This window comes from Theobroma cacao, chromosome 2 (genome assembly GCF_053813885.1).
Source record: "Theobroma cacao isolate CCN51 chromosome 2, ASM5381388v1, whole genome shotgun sequence".
Classification (NCBI taxonomy): Eukaryota; Viridiplantae; Streptophyta; class Magnoliopsida; order Malvales; family Malvaceae; genus Theobroma; species Theobroma cacao.
The window spans coordinates 48420491-48442471 of NC_142640.1; the positions used below are offsets into that span (position 1 = coordinate 48420491).

Consider the following 21981-nt stretch of genomic DNA (forward strand, 5'->3'; position numbering starts at 1 on the left):
ATCTTCGTGTATATATATATATATATATATATATATATATATTAGTGTACGGGGCAATGGCAGAGGCAGAGGGCGACGGGGGCCACCCTTCAGTTTTTATTTTTTTTATTTTTATGGGTATAAAATGGTGAATATATAAGTTTGCCACCCTTATTTAAATAAAATAATACATGGTGGTAAGTCATTTAAGTAAAATTTTGAAAGCTTGGGTTCAATTCTATCTAGGCCCAAATTTTGAAATTTTTTTTTTCTTATAGAGTAAACCCAAATTTCCTTATAGAATAAACGATGCATTGCTTAATTGCCTAAATTTGAAATTATTTTTCTTTATTCCTTACCGAGTAAACCCATTTTCATTATAAAGTAAACCCAAATTTCCTTGTAATGTAAATCCAAATTTTCTTATAGAGTAAAAGATGCATTGCTTAACTATCTAAATTTGAAATTATTTGTCTTTTTTCGTTATAGAATAAACCCATTTTCCTTATAGAGTAAACCCAAATTTTAAAATTATTTTTCATTTTTCCATTGCGGAATTGCCGAAAAAGTATAATTTTTTACTTTGATTTTTCTTGCAATCTGTTGATTCGATTTGAGCATTTATGCAATATGTACTTTTCCTAAAAATCTTTCATCTTTTTTAGCTTGACTTCACTAAAATATTTTGTATTATTGTATATAATATGCTACAATCCCATGGAATAAAAGATGCATTACTTAATTGCCTAAAAAGTATAATTTTTTGTATTGATTTTTCTTACAATCTGTTAATTTGATTTAAGCATTTACACAATATGTCGTACGTTAACATGAAAAACTAAACAAGAATGTGATTAAAATATTTAGAAAATTTCAATAATCTTATCTTACTTTTCAAATTAAATAGGTACAAAGTGATTGCTAGAACCATTGACACGGATTTAATTATTGATGAATTTGAAAATATGAAAGCATGTTGAGCACAACTTATAGTACCTAATGTGAAAATCTAATATTAATTTTTCTTTCTACTTTATGTCTATTTATAATGATGATTTTGAAAACTTATATTCAAATTGTCAATAAAATTTTATTTTATAATTAATTTTATTTTGAAAGTGATTACTTTTTTTATTCGAATCGAATCATTGACCCGATTCATGACCTTGTATGATTGCTCTTTAACCACCCCTCATATAAAATCCTAGATCCACCACTAGTACAAGGGATTTGGTCCTCTAGAAAAGATGTTATTTGGTTCTTTGAAGTGTTTTGGAAAGTTCTATAAATTGATTAATTTTAGAGATTTTTCCCAAAAATATCTATTGAAATGAGTGATTATTTAACCAATAAGTTGAATTCCAAATCGTATCTTTTGAGAACATGTTTTTTAAGACTCTAACTATGCCTTTGACACCCCCTTCATGAAAAAAAGAAGAAGTAAATTTATTTGCTTCTCAATTCGGTTTAGAGCAATGAAGGATCAAATACATAAACTTCCTAATATGAAAGAAGAAAAGGGGTAAAAAAGAAAAAAGAACAATAAATATTTTTTTAATAGAGAGGAAGGGAATTCGAATCTTATTTTTTAGGCAAGAAATCGTGTACTAACCAATAAGCCAAATGCTCAAGTGTGAGAGCAATCCAGATTTATTACGAAAGTTATAAACATAGGAAGTCAAAAAATCTTATTTTGCAATAGCCTTAGCTATATTAAAAGTTGCAAATATATAATTTCCCATATATAGCACGGTTCCATCATTAACCGCTTCCAAAGTCTTAAAGAAACATTTGTCTTTGTATACATGCTTAGTTGCACCACTGTCAGTCCAGCATGGTCCATCATCATGGAAAAGATTGACATCGAAAACCATAGTCACAAACTTGTTATTGTTCACACTTGTGTCTTATTTTTCAAAAATTTACATTTTGCCTTGAAGTGTCCAAGTTTGTTATAATGGACACATGTCCTCTTTTTGTTCCTTTTGATCTTATGACTTTTGTCATTCATTCCAAAAAAATGTTTTCATTTGTTGCACTAGACCGGCTTGTATGATGATTTGTGTTCCATCACATGGACCTTCGAAGTCTCAAGATTCTTTTCATTAGAATCATTTTCTTTTTCATTTTACTTGACTTCTTTTGTTTGCAATAATCTTCTTTTATTCGAAGATGATTACCAAGGTCCTCTTCAGACATTTCCTCTTTTTTATACTTTAGAGCTTTCTTAATGTTTCTCCATGAAAGGGAAGCTTATCAGTTATAGAATATACCACATTAGCTTTATCTATTTTCAGTTCATAATGCTTAAAGTTGTTTAGAACGCGTTCAAGCTCATGTAATTGCTCCATAACAAAACAACTATCAACCACTTCGTAGTTATTAAAAAGACTAAACAAAATTTCTTGCTACTTGCATCTTTGGCCATGTATCTTATTTCCAATTTGTCCCGAAATTGTTTTGCACTAGCTTCATTCTGGTATGCATCAAACAATGTATCCAACATTCCATGTAGAATTTGTCCCATGCATATGTAATCATTATTATCCCATTTTTGCCTTAAATGAGTTTGCTTCACGGATTCTTCATCATCTTTTTCATCCGGCCTTGGTGTATCAAGAACATAAGAGACCTTGAACATGGTAAAGAGGAAGCGCATAATTTTTTGCCATCAAATAAAGTTTCTTCATTCAAAGCAATCTAGCATGACAATGTTGGTAGCCATTTCTTTAAGTGAAGCCATTTTGAATTCCAATAACACAAAAAGTAAGTATTAAAATTGTTGGTGCAAATGGGGTTTAGATGGAATTCAAGGAACTAGCAAAATTGACTTCAAGGCGAGTCTTTCAATAGACATTACCTTTAAGACTTATTTTTCCCCCACCACTCAAGATGCAAAGCGAAATAATACGAATAGCCTTAGTGACACAATAAAGCCAATGTCTAACTTTGTCTTGCACTTTACGAGAATAGGCCACTAGATACACCCAAGGGTTTGCAAAATTCTTTAATCTTAAGCCTACTTGTTGAAAGATGTAGATTATAAGGAATTTGGATGCTTTTCGTAATTGATGGGTACTTAAGTGTTTATGTTAATTTTCATAACACAACACTTTTCTTTGCTTTTGTTTTGTTTTTGTTTTGATGTATTGAAATGGTTGGCAACAAGTCCTTTTCTCAAGGACACAACCCTTTTATCAAGGTCCCTCTTTGTCTAAAAGACATCTTTGCATTTGTAAGACATAACTTTTTGATAAAGTGATGTTTCAATAATTATCTTTTGAAATTACAACAATTCATTCATAAGACACAATATGAATATATAATTTTTTAATTGAAAAGACACCTTTTATTTTGAAAATACATCAACATAAATTTCTATCCAATCGATTGATGATGCAATAAATTATGGTGCATGCTCTATAAGGGCAAAGATCAAGAAGTTCAAATATTCAAATTTTTTATGTGTAAAATGGATGAGCTAGTCAATTACGTGCAATAGTGTCTCATGACAGCTCATATTCAGATTCACCATGTTATTGGTCATTAGTCATTACACCACATTGTCAAATTTGGGGCCAGAGTCAAAATTATGTATGCTAAAATATCTCAATAATTTGGAAAAGAATTGCTCTATTAAGTTAATATCTTTATAGATTCATTTCAAATTGATTGAACTTTCCATTACGGTGCATTTTGGTCAAACTATCCCATCTTATAAATTGACACTGGTGATTTCAGAAGCCTCAACATCATCAGGAACAACAACAACAACAAATAGCCCAAGACAACATGAAAAAAGCTTCTATTAGCATGAAATTTTTCATCTTTCTACTATTTGCAACATGTAAGTCAATCCCTCTCATACTAATCTCATTTGTTAACTTTCATGTTAAATTTAATTAGAATACTATTAATGCATTGTAATTTTGCAGCAATGGTATTCTCAATGGTACCAAGAGCGCAAGGGCAACCATGCACCATTGTAGCTGATTGCAAAGATATTTTTTGTATCAACAAAACTTTAGAGTGCCTAGATGGCCGATGCGAATGTGTTCCTACTTTTGGAACAAATATAAGCTGCTCCAAAGACTTTGACTGTAACAAAGAAGTGTGATCCTAGATGTAACATCCACAGTTGTGTTAATGGACAATGCAGATGTTGTGATGCCTAAAAAACAAAAAAAAAAGGGCATGAATTGTTCTAAAATGAAATAAAGTTTTTGATATTATATTATAGCCTGGTTTGAACTATGAAGCATATTTGCTTGTAGATTTACGGGGGATGAATATATTTCTTCTATCTTTTTATTTTTTAAAATTTTAATTTCATATGATATCTAAAAAAATTACGATCAAAAGTGACTAAATTTGACTAAAAATGAAAGTGAACATTCTATTTGAAATAGAGGAAGTACAAAATAAATAGAAAATTTTGAAATAGTAGCCTTAATCAGTCATCTCCATAACACTTTAATTGATTCTAAGTATATTTAAACAAGATATTTTATACATTACATAGACATAGACTTTATTCTAAATAATTATATCATAAATTATTTCATTCCACATAATTTGATCCTTCGGTTAGGATTAGGGATCAAGATAATAGATTTCTTCTTTTCCCCCTTGGCACACATTTCATGAATGAATATATGTTAAGTAATTCAAATTCAAAAGTGAAAAAATAGAAATGATGAGATATTTATTGTTTATAAATAATAAGCATAATATTTAAAAAATTTAAATTATTCCAAAAATTTTAAATAAATCTTTATTGTTTTATCACATTCAATCAAATACTTATACTTTTATTTTAAATCAAATAAACCTATACAATTGACAATTGGCTAACTGTCATTAGTGAAAATATACTTGTCATTTTATATCATGTAATTTTGGCATTTACATATATACATATATATATATATATATACATATATATATATATATATACATATATATATATATATATATATATATATATGTCACGACCCGGTACTCCCCTCGAGCCCGTGACAACCGCCGCGGTGTCCCGGTAGACACTTATTGCCCGAAATGTCAACCCGAAACCCCGCAAGGCTTTACTATCAGTTTCTCTGTTCCCTTGTGAGCAACCATTGTCAAATATCGTGTTCTAAAATATTTTAAGCTGTTTCCAACTTTAAACAAATAAAATATTAATTTTTCGTCTCACAAGGGTATTTTGGTCATTTTTCTCAAAAATCTTAAAACTGGCTAAAACGTAATGTACAAGTACAAAACACACAATTCATATTCAAAATGAGTTTAAAAGTCTAAAATCTTCATTTAAAACGAAATTATGGTTATTTGAATATAATAAGAAAATAAAAGAAATATTAAGTAAAATATTCTATTTTCTTATAAAACAATATTTATAGAGTTATACGTGAATAATTTTTATAACGTAAAAGCTAAATAAATTTATACATACTTAAATACAGTAAGCCAAAATATTTAATTTAATTTACAATAACAAGAGTGCCCCCGGATAAACAAAAGTAAAGAGGACTTTGAACCTACGGTTTGGAAAATGCAGATCCCACTGTAGTCCTCGATGAGATCAGCTATCTACAGTCTATATTGAACCTGAAATGGGTGGAAAGGAGGGTGGTGAGATTATAAAATCTCAATGAGTAAACAAACATCATCCTAAACATCTAGAGTTGAGTACATGGAGACAATAAAGTAAATCATCATAAACTGTGTTATAGCATTAGAACACATTTTTTTCGAAACACGTAAAGAGGCTTATGAATCTCATAAAAATCTAGGCTTGTGCCATAAATCCATTCTCGGGGACACCTTGGCCGAGGCATCCTACCGAGACCGCCAAGGCTATTAAAATTCACATTTCACATAAATCATGTTTTTGTTTTGAAAACATAGCCGTTCCTTGGCGTTGGCTGAGTTCCCCCTCACGTGGTGGTTTAGCGTGAAGTGAACCCTAAACTTTACCCCAGGAGATACCCTACGCGCCTCTCCGTTCGAGGTAAGAATATAATGGGGTTTACCGTGCCCCTCTAAAAGGCTGGTCCACAGAAACCCCCTACTGCAGTGATTAATTAATATATAATCCACCATATAATAAAACTCAATAACATGATATGGCAATTTTGTAATTCGTAGTTTTTTCAAGGTAACCAAACAATTCGCATTTCAATACAATTGCCAACTAGCCAATCATGCTCGATTTATCATAAGCCAGTTAATTTAAACAATCAAATTGCCACAATTAACAGTCTCCGTGTACTCTATTTTTCAAAATCACTATTAATTTCAAAACAATTTATAATTTAATTTCATTGAAACTCATTTATTCATAAAACATGAAAATTTATCTTTTTAAATTCCTTTTTCCATAGAATTCATGAAAGCATCTAAAAACCACCCTAGATAATTAAAATGATAGTAAGTTTACTCACTATGTCTAGAATGCAGACTTTCGAAGCACTCTGTCTACTGGTCCTCGGATGCAATTTCCTTGCCTTTATCGGAGGACTCACCACCTTGACACAATACAAAATCGAGAGTTTCACCAAGTTCGTACTAAATCAAAATTAAATTAATTTAGATTACCAATGCATGATATGGAATGCAAAATGCACTGGTAACTATCTAAACCCGGTATTGGCCTAATTCGTCTTATCACCCGATTAAATTCCTAACGGGTCCGTTTAAACTCCAATTTAATTCTTTTCAGTTTCTATACCTCAATTGCACCCAAATTAACTTAATGTCCCTCAGTGTGGTGCAAATTATCAGTCCCAACAGCAAATTACGAAAATACCCCTAGTGGGTAAAAATTCATATTTTTGCTCCGAAAATTCCCATTATTTTTCTAGGCTCTTAATTCAACATTCCTTAACCAATTCTCCTAGAATAAAATCAAACTCATCCTCACTCACTACATGGTAAATTCAGCCATTAATGGTTGGGGGAGAAAATAAATTCTTTTCTTGTTGTTTTGTTTCTAAATATGCTAAACTAACTAAAAACACTAACATAAATTAAAATCAAATAAATCCAACAACTTTCTCTCTCCTAACCCATTTTTCCAGAATTTAATTCATCATGAAAACATGTAATTTAATCATGGAAAATAAAGAGAAATGCTTGGGAATAAGAAAACTCAAGCTTAATAGAAAAAACTCACCTTTTTCACTTAATTTCCTTGAAAATTCACACTTTTTCTTTGATTTTCTCTCTCTAGGGTTTTGTTTTTGTTTTCTCTCTCTTCTTGCTGGTTTGGCCGGCCATGGGGTGGAAGATGGGCTGATTTTGTGCCTTTTAAAAAGGAAAATAATAAATTAATAAAGGCATGACACATGGCATCATGTCATTGGCCCGTTTTTAAAATTTTAAAATTTAAACATTTTATCTCCACCACATGTTTAGTCAAGGGTCAAAGATGAAGACAAGGAAGACCATGTGCTGGAAAAAATATCCTGGTGGTGGAAAATTACAATTTTGCCCCTGAGGTGGCAAAATTACCATTTTACCCCTATACTCCAAATTATATCGAAATTAAAATTTTTCACTTCTAAACCTCAAATCATACTTCAATAAGTCAAATTATACTCTAATAAGTCAAATGGGGTCAAAAAAAATCTTTTCTAAAATTTTCATTTTGTCCCCAGGTGGCAAATGACCATTTTGCCCCTAGTTAGTGAAAATTCCGATTTGACTCCAAATTGATCCTCAATCTCCAAATTACCATTTTAAGTCATCCATGAACTATGAAACTCTTAATCTCACCTGAAAATTCCTATTTGATCTAGTTCGAGGATTAAATAAACTTTGTTGTACCTCTAGGTACAATACCGACTTTTGTAAATTTTTCGGGACTCTCCTAGCATGCAATCATGCTATCATCACATGTATGTCATGAATAGTATTTTATAAGGTCGGGCTTTACAATATATATATGAAAGTGTGTTTTATCATTGTACGAGGTAGTGGCCGCCACCCCTTAGTTTTTAATTTTTTTATTTTTATGGGTATAAAATTGTAAATCTATTAATTTGTCACCCCTATTTATCTCAAATAATTTAGCTTGACATGGTGGTAAGTCATTTAAGTTAAATTTTGAAAGCTTGAATTCAATTCTTTCTAGGCCCAAATTTTGAAATTATTTTTTTTCTTATAGAGTAAACCCAAATTTCCTTATCGAGCAAAGATGCATTACGTAACTACTTAAATTTGTAATTATTTTTCTTTTTTCCTTATAAAGTAAACCCATTCCTTGTCGAGTAAATCCAAATTTCCTTATAAAGTAAACCCATTCCTTGTAGAGTAAATCCAAATTTCCTTATAAAGTAAACCCAAATTTTCTTATCGAGTAAAAAATGCATTGCATAACTACCTAAATTAGAAATTATTTTTCTTTTTTCCTTATAGAGTAAACCCATTTTCCTTATAGAGTAAACTCAAATTTTGAAACTATTTTTCTTTTTCCCATTACTTAATTGCCTAAAAAGTATAATTTTTTACATTGATTTTTCTTGCAATCAGTTGATTCAATTTGAACATTTAGGCGATGTGTATTTTTTCTAAAAACCCTTCATTTTTTTTAGCTGAACATTACTAAAATATTTTATATTATTGTATATAATATGTTATGGTCCTATGGAGTAAAAGATACATTGCTTAACTGCTTAAAAAGTATAATTTTTTACTTTGATTTTCCTTTTAATTTGTTGATTCGATTTGAGCACTTCTGCAATATGTTATACATTAATATGAAAAGCTGAATAAGAATATAGTTAAAATATTTGAAAATTTTCAATAATCTTATTTTACTTTTTCAAATTAAATAGGTACAAAGTGATTGTTAGAACTTTTGACATGGATTTAATTGTTGATGGATTTGAAAATATGAAAGCATGTTGAGCACAACTTACAATACATAATGTGAAAATCTAATATTAATTTTTCTTTCTGCTTTATGTCTATTTATATTGATGAATTTGAAAACTTATATTCAAATTATAAAAAAAAATTTATTTTAAAAGTGATTAATTTTTTACTTTGAATCGAAACATTGACCTAATCCAAGACTTTATTTGATTACTCATTAGCCACTCCTCAGACAAATTTTTGGATCCGCCACTAATACGAGAGATTTGATCTTCTAGAAAAGAAGTTGTTATTTGGTTCTTTAAAGTGTTTTGAAAAATTCTATAATTTAATTATTTTTAGAGATTTTTTCAAAGAATATCTATTGAAATAAGTAATTATTTAACCAACAATTTGAATTCCAAATTGTATCTTTTGAGGGCTCTACATATGCCTTTGACACCCCCTTAATGGAAAAAATAATGTAAATTTATCTTTTTCTCACTTCAGTTTAGAACAATGAAGGATTAAATACATAGACCTCGCAATATGAAGGAAGAAAAGGGACAAAAAGGAAAAGAGAACAAGCAAGATTTTTTTTTAATTGAGAAAAGGGGAATTCGAATTCTAGTTTTTAGGTAAGAGATTATATATCAACCAATGAACCAAATGTTCAAAAATGAGAACAATCAAGATTTATTAAGAAAGTTATAAGTATAGGAAGTCAAAATATCTTATTGACTTGATCTGCCAATCTGCACCAACCATGTAGTTACTGCTGTTCATTTATTTTTTTCTGCAACAAATAAGAAAGAAATTGGAAAGTGTTGCATATTATATATTGTGATTATGGAAAGAAACCAACATGATGCAGCGAATAACCAAAAGCATGACTAAAATAGGCAAGTTGAGTGAAGACTTCCCCATATATTTCTTAAGGGTTGGACTTGGATGGATATATTTGGGTTAATACGGTGCTTGCTTTATTATAAGGAAAATCTGCCTGCTTAAAATGACAGCATGTCCTCTTAAAAAGAGGTGAACTTTCTTCTTTCCTTTTTCTTTTTTTTTTCTTTTTTGTCTTTTGGACAATAAACAGGGGCCAGTTAAATAGTAATTAATGTGGAATGAATTAACTTAATTACTATAATTAAACGGAAAAAACTGACATTTTGAGCTAATTCAATTTTGAGAATTAATGTTCAATTTTGAACTGTAAATTAATGGCTGATAAAGTAACTATGTACACACACCATAATCATATCATATTTCAGTGATGTATTCACTAGTAAACTTGACTACCACAATCAATTAAATAATTCAAGATTTTAAACACGTAGCTATTAACATGTCTATTAAATAAACCGAATTAAATTTTATATAACACCATACAATGAATACGTTTTTAAAACAAATTAAATTAATTTTTATATAATAAAAAATGACACATCAATAAATTATTTTATATGAATTAGCACAATAATATGAAGATTTAACCCGCCTAAGACACAACCCAATTAACTCTAAATTTAAACCCTATCATTAGAATATGTAAGAGGATTGGTTCGTAAAATAACTATAAATTATAAAATAAGAGAAACATGACTTACCCTTCATTAGCCAACACTAGCTTCAATTTACTCTGTCAATGGATCAAAACAAAAAAAGTTAGGGACAAACAACATAGAAGTTAACCAAATGTTATTCAATATACCAAATATCCAAAGGCTTCATCCAAATTAATTTTATGATAACTTGTTATCCATAAAGCTTATTTGATAAAGTGAAACCTTTTGAGGTTTTATACATTTTTCTATTTGTATCCATTACCCAATTGATTGGCTCTAGGGCATACACTTACAAACATATGTATGGTCACTTATGCAAGCTAAAAGAATAAGTACCACAATGCAAAGTACAAAACGTGGGCTTAGCTAGTTAGCATATTAGGCTCTTGGGTTGGATTGTTGAGATATAACATATAATGATAGGCTTAGATTTATATCAAGACTTAGTGGGTATGGGTTAATAGACTCACTCTTATTTTTTTTAATATGATATACTGTCACGACCCGGTACTCCCCTCGAGCCCGTGACAACCATCGCGGTGTCTCGGTTGACACTCATTGCTCAGAATGTCAACTCGAAATCCCGCAAGGCTTTACTATCAATTTCTCTGTTCCCTTGTGAGCAACCATTGTCAAATATCGTTTTCTAAAAGATTTTAAGCCGTTTCCAACTTAAAACAAATAAAATATTAATTTTCGTCTCACAGGGATATTTTGGTCATTTTTCTCAAAAACTTTGAAACTGGCTAAAATGTAACATACAAGTACAAAAGACATAATTCATAATCAAAATGAGTTTAAAAGTCTAAAATCTTCATTTAAAACGAAATTACGGTTATTTGAATATAATAAGAAAATAAAAGAAATATTAAGTAAAATATTCTATTTTCTTATAAAACAATATTTATAGAGTTATACGTGAATAATTTTTATAGCGTAAAAGCTAAATAAATTTATACATACTGAAATACAGTAAACCAAAATATTTTATTTAATTACAATAACAAGAGGGCCCCCGAATAAACAAAAGTAAAGAGGACTGTGAACCTACGGTTTGGAAAATGCAGATCCAACGGTAGTCCTCGATGAGATCAGCTATCTACAGCCTATACTGAACCTGAAATGGGCGGAAAGGAGGGTGGTGAGATTATAAAATCCTAATGAGTAAACAGACATCATCATAAATATCTAGAGTTGAGTACATGGAGACAATAAAATAAATCATCGTAAATTGGGTCACAACATAAGAATACATTTCATTTAAAATATGTAAAGAGGCTTATGAATTTAATAAAAACTAGACTTGTGCCATAAATCCATTCTCAAGGACACCTTGGCCTAGGCATCCTATCGGGACCGCCAAGGCTATTAAAATTCACATTTCACATAAATCATATTTTTGTTTTGAAAACATAGCCGTTCCTTGGCGTTCGCTGAGTTTCCCCTCACGTGGTGGTTTGGCGTGAAGTGAACCCTAAACTTTACCCCAGGAGATACCCTACGCGCCTTTCCGTTCTAGGTAAGAATATAATGGGGTTTATCGTGCCCCTCTAAGAGGCTGGTCCACAGAAACCCCCTACTGCAGTGATTAATTAATATATATAATCCACCATACAATAAAACTCAAAAACATTGTCACGACCCGGAACTCCCATCGAGCCCGTGACAACCGCCGCGACGTCCCGATAGGCACTCATTACCCCGAATGCCGATCGAAACCCCGCAAGGCTTAGCATCAGCTTCTGCATCTCCCCAGTGAGTGACAGTTATTAAATCTCACCTTTCAAAAAAATCAAAAGTCATTTCCAAATCAAAACAATAAAATATTACTTTCTGGCTCACAGGGGCATTTTCATCATTTTTCTTCGAAAATACCAAAACTCGTCAAAAACATGGTGTAAAAGTTAAATATATTCATACATACTTTAAATCAAATAACTGAAGAATAAAATTACTTTTACAGTGACACGTGGGTCCCCAACTGACTAAGAAGATGTAGGGCTACGAACCCTTACTTCCTATGATGCAACTCCGAGATTAATTCTCGTCTTAATCAACTATCAACAAACTGTCCTGAGCCTGAAAAATGGATAGGAAGAGGGGCGAAATGAAATAATCCCAGTGAGTAAACAATTACCATCAAAAGCATCTAAAGCCGAGTAGATGGAGACAATATAAAAACGTTATATCTCAATAATGTTCATAACACAAAATTCGTTTCAATCTATACCAAATAATTTCTTTTCATCAAAATTTCCCCGACTTATGAATTTCTTAAACTTGGCCCCTGCCAGAATCATTCTCACGGGTACCTTCGTCAAGGTATCCCACTGAGACCGCCAAGGCTGTTCAATGACCCATACCCATAAACATGTTTTCACATCTAACACACAGCCGTTCCTTGGCGTTGGCTGAGTCTCACTCTCACGTGGTGGCCCGAACGTGAGGTGCACTCAAATCATACCTCAGGAGATACTTCACCCAACATCTCCCCCCGGAGGTAAGTATATAATTGAGTTACCGTGCCCCTCTTATAGGCAGTCCACGGAAACCCCCACCACTGCAGTGACCGTTTAATATACCACCAGACCCATAAAAATTCTAGTAGCATAATATGGCGAATAAAATGTAATTCAGTCTATCGAGACCAATCCAAAACTATTCATATATTTCATGCCAACCCCAAAAATTTAGCCATCATGCTACCATAGTGTCATAAGCCCCAATTTCAATAACATATAAAATCATAAATTTCAACACAGTCTCCATATACTCAATTTTCCTAAAACAATATTTGATTTTAAAACCAGTATAAATCTCATTTTTATTAAAAAACATTTTAATTGGAAAACATAATATTTTATAATTTAAATTCACCATTCAATAAAAGCATCAAACAAGTATAATTACTCTAGATATTTAAGACGATAAATTGTCCACTCACAGTTCTAGGAGTCGATGTACTCCTAATCCCAATCTTCAAGCACAATTTTGGTACTTTTACCAGTGTAATTTGCTCACCACCTATCCACAATGTACAATACATAATTCGCCACATCAATGCTTGACCATTATAAAATCAATTCAAGCTCGGTATATATGCATGATATGACATGCAACTTATCCGACTACCGCTTAAATGCGGTGCTAACCTAATTCGGCCTATTACCCGATTAAATTACTAACGCGTCCAATTTAATCTCAAATTAATTTTTTTCAGTTTCTATACCTCAATTGCACCCAAATTGACTTAATGTCCCTCAGTGTGGTGCAAATTATCAGTCTCAATAGCAAATTACGAAAATACTCCTAATGGGTAAAAATTCGTATCTTTGCTCCGAAAATTCCCATTATTTTTCTAGACTCATAATTCATCATTATTCATCATAATTCCTCAAATAAACATCAAGATCATCAGCCAATATTCCCCTAGAAAATTCAGCCAATAATGGTAATGGAGGAAAATGAATTCTTTTCTTGTTGTTTTGTTTCTAAATATGCTAAACTAACTTAAAACACTAACATAACTTAGAATCAAATTAATCTAACAAGTTTCTCTCTCCTAACCAATTTTTTCAGAATTGAATTCATCCTCAAATCACATGATTCAACCATGGAAAATGATAGGAAATGCATGGGAAAGGTAAAGCACAAGTCAAAATCAAGAAATTTTACCTTTTGTCACTTGTTTCCTTGAATTTTCACCAAATTTTCCTTGAATTTCTCCCCCTAGGTTTTTGTTTTTCTTTTCCCCTTTGTTTTCTTGCTATGGCCGGCCATAATGAAGAGAAAATGGTGGTGTGGGCTGATTTTTATAGTTAAATAATATAATAATCTAAACTTGCCACATGTCACTACATTATTGGTCCATTTTTTAAATTCTTATCTTTTAAGCTTTATGTCACGACCCGGTACTCCCCTCGAGCCCGTGACAACCGCCGCGGTGTCCCGGTAGACACTTATTGCCCGGAATGTCAACCCGAAACCCCGCAAGGCTTTACTATCAGTTTCTCTGTTCCCTTGTGAGCAACCATTGTCAAATATCGTGTTCTAAAATATTTTAAGCTGTTTCCAACTTTAAACAAATAAAATATTAATTTTTCGTCTCACAAGGGTATTTTGGTCATTTTTCTCAAAAATTTTAAAACTGGCTAAAACGTAATATACAAGTACAAAACACACAATTCATATTCAAAATGAGTTTAAAAGTCTAAAATCTTCATTTAAAACGAAATTATGGTTATTTGAATATAATAAGAAAATAAAAGAAATATTAAGTAAAATATTCTATTTTCTTATAAAACAATATTTATAGAGTTATACGTGAATAATTTTTATAACGTAAAAGTTAAATAAATTTATACATACTTAAATACAGTAAGCCAAAATATTTAATTTAATTTACAATAACAAGAGTGCCCCCGAATAAACAAAAATAAAGAGGACTGTGAACCTACGGTTTGGAAAATGCAGATCCCACTGTAGTCCTCGATGAGATCAGCTATCTACAGTCTATACTGAACCTGAAATTGGTGGAAAGGAGGGTGGTGAGATTATAAAATCCCAATGAGTAAACAAACATCATCATAAACATCTAGAGTTGAGTACATGGAGACAATAAAGTAAATCATCATAAACTGGGTTATAGCATTATAACACATTTTGTTCAAAACACGTAAAGAGGCTTATGAATCTTCTAAAAATCTAGGCTTGTGCCATAAATCCATTCTCGGGGACACCTTGGCCGAGGCATCCTACCGAGACCGCCAAGGCTATTAAAATTCACATTTCACATAAATCATGTTTTTGTTTTGAAAACATAGCCGTTCCTTGGCGTTGGCTGAGTTCCCCCTCACGTGGTGGTTTAGCGTGAAGTGAACCCTAAACTTTACCCCAGGAGATACCCTACGCGCCTCTCCGTTCGAGGTAAGAATATAATGGGGTTTACCGTGCCCCTCTAAAAGGCTGATCCACAGAAACCCCCTACTGCAGTGATTAATTAATATATAATCCACCATATAATAAAACTCAATAACATGATATGGCAATTTTGTAATTCGTAGTTTTTCAAGGTAACCAAACAATTCGCATTTAAATACAATTGCCAACTAGCCAATCATGCTCGATTTATCATAAGCCAGTTAATTTAAACAATCAAATTGCCACAATTAACAGTCTCCGTGTACTCTATTTTTCAAAATCACTATTAATTTCAAAACAATTTATAATTTAATTTCATTGAAACTCATTTATTCATAAAACATGAAAATTTATCTTTTTAAATTCCTTTTTCCATAGAATTCATGAAAGCATTTAAAAACCACCCTAGATAATTAAAATGACAGTAAGTTTACTCACAATGTCTAGAATGCAAACTTTCGAAGCACTCTGTCTACTGGTCCTCGGATGCAATTTGCTTGCCTTTATCGGAGGACTCACCACCTTGACACAATACAAAATCGAGAGTTTCACCAAGTTGGTACTAAATCAAAATTAAACTAATTTAGATTACCAATGCATGATATGGAATGCAAAAATGCACTGGTAACTATTTAAACCCGGTATTGGCCTAATTCGTCTTATCACCCGATTAAATTCCTAACGGGTCCGTTTAAACTCCAATTTAATTCTTTTCAGTTTCTATACCTCAATTGCACCCAAATTAACTTAATGTCCCTCAGTGTGGTGCAAATTATCAGTCCCAACAATAAATTACGAAAATACCCCTAGTGGGTAAAAATTCATATTTTTGCTCCGAAAATTCCCATTATTTTTCTAGGCTCATAATTCATCATTCCTTAACCAATTCTCCTAGAATAAAATCAAACTCATCCTCACTCACTACATGGTAAATTCAGCCATTAATGGTTGGAGGAGAAAATAAATTCTTTTCTTGTTGTTTTGTTTCTAAATATGCTAAACTAACTAAAAACACTAACATAAATTAAAATCAAAGAAATCCAACAACTTTCTCTCTCCTAACCCATTTTTTCAGAATTTAATTCATCATGAAAACATGTAATTTAATCATGGAAAATAAAGAGAAATGCTTGGGAATAAGAAAACTCAAGCTTAATAGAAAAAACTCACCTTTTTCACTTAATTTCCTTGAAAATTCACACTTTTTCTTTGATTTTCTCTCTCTAGGGTTTTGTTTTTATTTTCTCTCTCTTCTTGCTGGTTTGGCCGGCCATGGGGTGGAAGATGGGCTGATTTTGTGCCTTTTAAAAAGGAAAATAATAAATTAATAAAGGCATGACACATGGCATCATGTCATTGGCCCGTTTTTAAAATTTTAAAAATTTAAACATTTTATCTCCACCACATGTTTAGTCAAGGGTCAAAGATGAAGACAAAGGAAGACCATGTGCTGGAAAAAATATTCTGGTGGTGGAAAATTACAATTTTGCCCCTGAGGTGGCAAAATTACCATTTTACCCCTATACTCCAAATTATACCGAAATTAAAATTTTTCACTTCTAAACCTCAAATCATACTTCAATAAGTCAAATTATACTCTAATAAGTCAAATGGGGTCAAAAAAATCTTTTCTAAAATTCCCATTTTGTCCCCAGGTGGCAAATGACCATTTTGCCCCTAGTTAGTGAAAATTCCAATTTGACTCCAAATTGATCCTCAAACTCCAAATTACCATTTTAAGTCATCCATGAACTGTGAAACTCTTAATCTCACTTTAAAATTCCTATTTGATCTAGTTCAAGGATTAAATAAATTTTGTTGTACCTCTAGGTACAATACCGACTTTTGTAAATTTTTCGGGACTCTCCTAGCATGCAATCATGCTATCATCACATGTATGTCATGAATAGTATTTTATAAGGTCGGGCTTTACACTTTAAATCTCCACCACACATTATTCCTTAAAATATCCATAACTTAGATAAAATTCTCAAACTTATCCAAAGTCTTGGTGAAGTAATTTTTGAAATTTACACTTTTGCCCCCGTAAAAATAAAAAATTACATTTTTGCCCCAAAAACTGAAAAATTGCCCATAGACATACTTTTCATCCCTTATACTCATACCATTCTCCAATTTGTCAAATGTGATCTAAATTCTCTCAAAATCTCAAATTTTATCCGCGAGTGGAAAAATTACAATTTTACCCCTAGATAGTGAAAATTTAGGTTTGACTCCGAATTGATCCTCGAACTCCTAATTACCGTTTTGAGTCATCCCTGAACTGTGAAACTCTTAATTTCACCTTAAAATTCCTATTTGAACTAGTTCGAGGCTTAATCGACTTAATGATACCATTAGGGGCAATATCGTCTTTTAACGATTTCTCGAACTTCCTAAATATACAAACATTCTATCGAGCATGTGAATGACATTATAATTATTTTACAAAGCATGGTTTGACAAACATGATATGGCAATTTTGTAATTCACAGTCTTTCAAGGCAACCAAACCATTCGCATTTCAATAAAATTGTCAACTAGCCAATCATGCCCGATTTATCATAAGCCAATTAATTTAAACAATCAAATTGCCACAATTAACAATCTCCGTGTACTCTATTTTTTCAAAATCACTATTAATTTCAAAACAATTTATAATTTAATTTCATTGAAACACATTTATTCATAAAACATGAAAATTTACCTTTTTAAATTTCTTTTTCCATAAAATTCATGAAATCATCTAAAAACCATCCTAGATAATTAAAATGACAGTAAGTTTACTAACAATGTCTAGAATGCAGACTTTCGACGCACTCTGTCTACTGGTCCTCGAATGCAATTTCCTTACCTTTATCGGAGGACTCACCACCTTGACACAATACAAAATCGAGAAATTCACTACATTGGTACTAAATTAAAATTAAACTAATTTAGACTATTAATGCATAATATGGAATGCAAAAATGCACTGGTAACTATCTAAACTCGGTATTGGCCTAATTCGTCTTATCACCCGATTAAATTACTAACGCGTCCAATTTAATCCCAAATTAATTTTTTTCAGTTTCTATACCTCAATTGCATCCAAATTGACTTAATGTCCCTCAGTGTGGTGCAAATTATCAGTCTCGATAGCAAATTACGAAAATACCCCTAATGGATAAAAATTCATATTTTTGCTCTGAAAATTTTCATTATTTTTCTAGACTCATAATTCATCATTTCTTAACCAATTCTCCTAGAATAAAAATCAAACTCATCCTCACTCATACATGGTAAATTCGGCCATTAATGGTTGTGGGAGAAAATAAATTCTTTTCTTGTTGTTTTGTTTCTAAATATGCTAAACTAACTAAAAACACTAACATAACTTAAAATCAAATTAATCTAACAACTTTCTCTCTCCTAACCCATTTTGATCAGCCAACAATTCATCATAAAAACATGTAATTTAAGCATGGAAAATAAGGAGAAATGCTTAAGGAAAATAGATTTCAAGCTTAAGTTGCAAAATCCTACATTTTTCACTTGTTTTCCTTGATTTTCCACACTTTTTCTCTTGAAATTCTTCAACGAGGGTTTGTTCTTCCTCTCTTTCTCTCTCTTCCTTGCTTGGCCGAATATTTGGAGAGTAATGGGCTGATTTATGCTGATTTTTTAGTTAAATATTAAATTATCCAAAGCTTGACACATGGCATTTTCTTATTGATCCGTTTTTAAAATTTTAAAAATTTAAACATTTTATCTCCACCACATGATTAGTCAAAGGTCAAAAATGAGGATAAAGGAAGACCATGTGCTGGAAAAATATCCTAGTGGTGGAAAATTACAATTTTGCCCCTAGAGTGGCAAAATTACCATTTTACCCCTAAACTCCAAATTATACCGAAATTAAAATTTTTCACTTCTAAACCTCAAATCATACTCCAATAATCCAAATTATACTCCAATAAGTCAAATGGGGACAAATAAATCTTTTCTAAAATTATCATTTTGTCTCCAAGTGACAAATGACCATTTTGCCCCTAGATAGTGAAAATTTCGGTTTGACTCCAAATTGATCCTCAAACTTCGAATTACCATTTTGAGTCATCCTTGGACTGTGACGATCTTAATCTCACCTTCAAATTTCTATTTGATCTAGTTCGAGGATTAAATCAACTTTGTTGTACCTCTAGGTATAATACCGACTTTTGTAAATTTTTCGGGACTCTCCTAGCATACAATCATGCTATCATCACATGTACGTCATGAATAGTATTTTATAAGGTCGGGCTTTACATATACTTAGCATATTGGATTAGAATTTATATGTTGGACTTAACTAGTAAGTATAAGTTTCACAATATTTTGAGAAGGCCAAGTTATGAAAATTAAAAAAAAAATTAATTGCATATAAGTAAAACTAAAATATTTGAGGGGCCATGGCTCCCGTTTGTTATCAAGAGAAGCCGTCCCTGGCTAGGACATTTCTCTAGTGTGAAAATTATTACTAGTTCCTAGGCCTAAAATACATTTATAAACTCTCCTAATTGGCTAGGACATTTTTCTAATGAGAATCTCAATCCAAATTTTCATACTAAAGCTCAACAAGCCAATTCATCTTATACTCTCATAATAGTACAAAATTCAATTCAAGATTACCATGCCAAATTTTTTTTTTATTTTAAGCTAGAAAATCTCTCAAGGCCAGCTAACATGTTAAAATTTTATTAAGATGGGAAATAAAAGTGCACTGACGTGGGAGACATAAACTTTACCTCCAATATTACATGAGATGTTTCATAAATAAATCCTAAGGGAAGTAATACTTCTTTTGCTTAAAGTTTATAAAAACATGAACTCAACACTCTAACTTGCTTACACGAGATAAAATAAATAAAAAGTACTACTCCCTTACATATGTTTCAATTTAACATAAGGTAAATTAATTCTATCTAGCTTAAAGATACCATTTAGCTCACCTTCAAGATTAAAGAAAACCTTAAGTCCTTTATGTGAATTGCCTTGGTTCGATGGTTGCCCTCACAATGAATATGAGTGATTTGGTAAGTAAAATTATAATTAAAGCATTTTCGAATGGAAGCTAAAACATACCTAGTATCGTATGATCTAGTACTCCCTTCCAATATCATATTAACTACAACCTTGGCATCCATCTCAATCTAGATTTTAGAAAAATTATGGTCACGGCATAGTAGAAATCCTATTTAAAATGCAAGCAATTCGGCTTTCAAAGAATTATGGGGTCCAAAATTTTTAGAAAAAGCAAATATTAGCATCCCTGTATGGTCACATACCACACCTCCCCCCCATGGCGTTCCAAAATTTTTCTTTCAAGCTCCCATCCACTTTTAGTTTAATTTTGTCCAGATTGGGTTTCAACCATTTAATGATTTGTGGTGGCATGGATGGTTGATTTGAAAAGGTGATAATCAACAACATAGCAATCTACATATCACTTTTCCATTACTGTTTGTGCATTAAATTCCCTTCATAAAGCTGCTTTAATAACTTCATAATTCTCCCTATTATTAGTTGAGGATACACTCTTAATTGTTTGTATTTAGCATCATTTCCTTCAACCCAAAAGAACCAACAAATGAAAATGGGCAATAAAACTCGAATATGTCCTTGTTTTGTAAAATATCCTGAATAGTACCATGCCTATACTACCAACATAATATTTTGAAGCAAAATAACAAAAACTTGGAAAAATTGAGCAAAGAATTCCCAAACCTAGTGTGCTGCTAGACCTTACCAAAGGACATGAAGCAATGTTTCCTCAAAACGGCAGCATTAGCACTTTGCAAAAAGTAAACATACCAATATCCAGAAAAGTCATCTATAAATGTTATGAAGCATTTCTTTCCACCAATAAATGGAGTACTATGCATATCACAAACATCGAAATGTATTAATACAAGCAATTTAGAGTTTCTTTCTACCTTAGGAAATGAGCTTCTCGTGATTTGAATAACCATGCATGTTTTGCACATATCATTATTTTCATCAATATTAGGTATCAACTCTAATTTAGCCATATCATGCATTCTTCTATAATAAACATAACTTAATCTATTACACCATAAATCAGACAATTTTGCTTTACTATCAAGAACATTAAAGGAGGCACCAATATAAACACAACTAGAAGCGTTTTTATTAATATTAAGCTTGAACATGTTTTCACATAAGTATCCACTTTTCACATATTGTCTACTTTTTGTAAGGATGAACTTATCTGCTTCAAATACTAATTTGAAGCCAAACTTACTCAACAAACCACCTAACACAAGATTCTTTATAACTTTCAGTACATAATAGACATCATTTAGTGCAAGTATTTTTCCAAAAGTAAACATGAGATCCACGATGCCTTTTCCTTTCACTTGTGTAGTGGAGGAATTTCCCATGTACAACACAATTCCATCATTAACCGCTTCCAAAATCTTGAAAACACTTTTGTCCTTACATACATGCTTAGTCGCACCAGTGTCAATCCACCATACTCCATCTCTATGGAGAAAATTTGTCAAGCCCAACTCTATAATATACTTGCCATGTCATTCATGTACTTAATAGCATGTCTGCATACCTGGATGTCTTGAAAAATCGTTAAAAGTCAGTATTGTACTTAGTGGTACAA

The 21981-nt window shown here is 31.6% G+C and overlaps 2 long non-coding RNA genes across 3 annotated transcripts; both read right to left on the reverse strand.

Annotated features, from left to right (window-relative positions):
* Positions 1-5394: 5394 nt before the first annotated feature.
* LOC148764359 (uncharacterized) lies at positions 5395-18138 on the reverse strand. Of its 2 annotated transcripts, XR_016024861.1 has the most exons (6): positions 16497-16591; positions 15765-15848; positions 14864-14929; positions 7157-7287; positions 6426-6509; positions 5395-5589 (listed from the first exon to the last, which is right to left on the reverse strand). It is a non-coding gene; the product is annotated as an uncharacterized LOC148764359 (long non-coding RNA). The 2 variants fall into 2 exon arrangements; XR_016024862.1 differs by lacking the exons at positions 15765-15848; positions 16497-16591 and adding an exon at positions 18118-18138.
* On the reverse strand, positions 12287-14178 carry LOC148764360 (uncharacterized). Its single transcript, XR_016024839.1, has 3 exons — positions 14082-14178; positions 13351-13430; positions 12287-12485 (listed from the first exon to the last, which is right to left on the reverse strand). It is a non-coding gene; the product is annotated as an uncharacterized LOC148764360 (long non-coding RNA).
* Positions 18139-21981: the final 3843 nt, after the last annotated feature.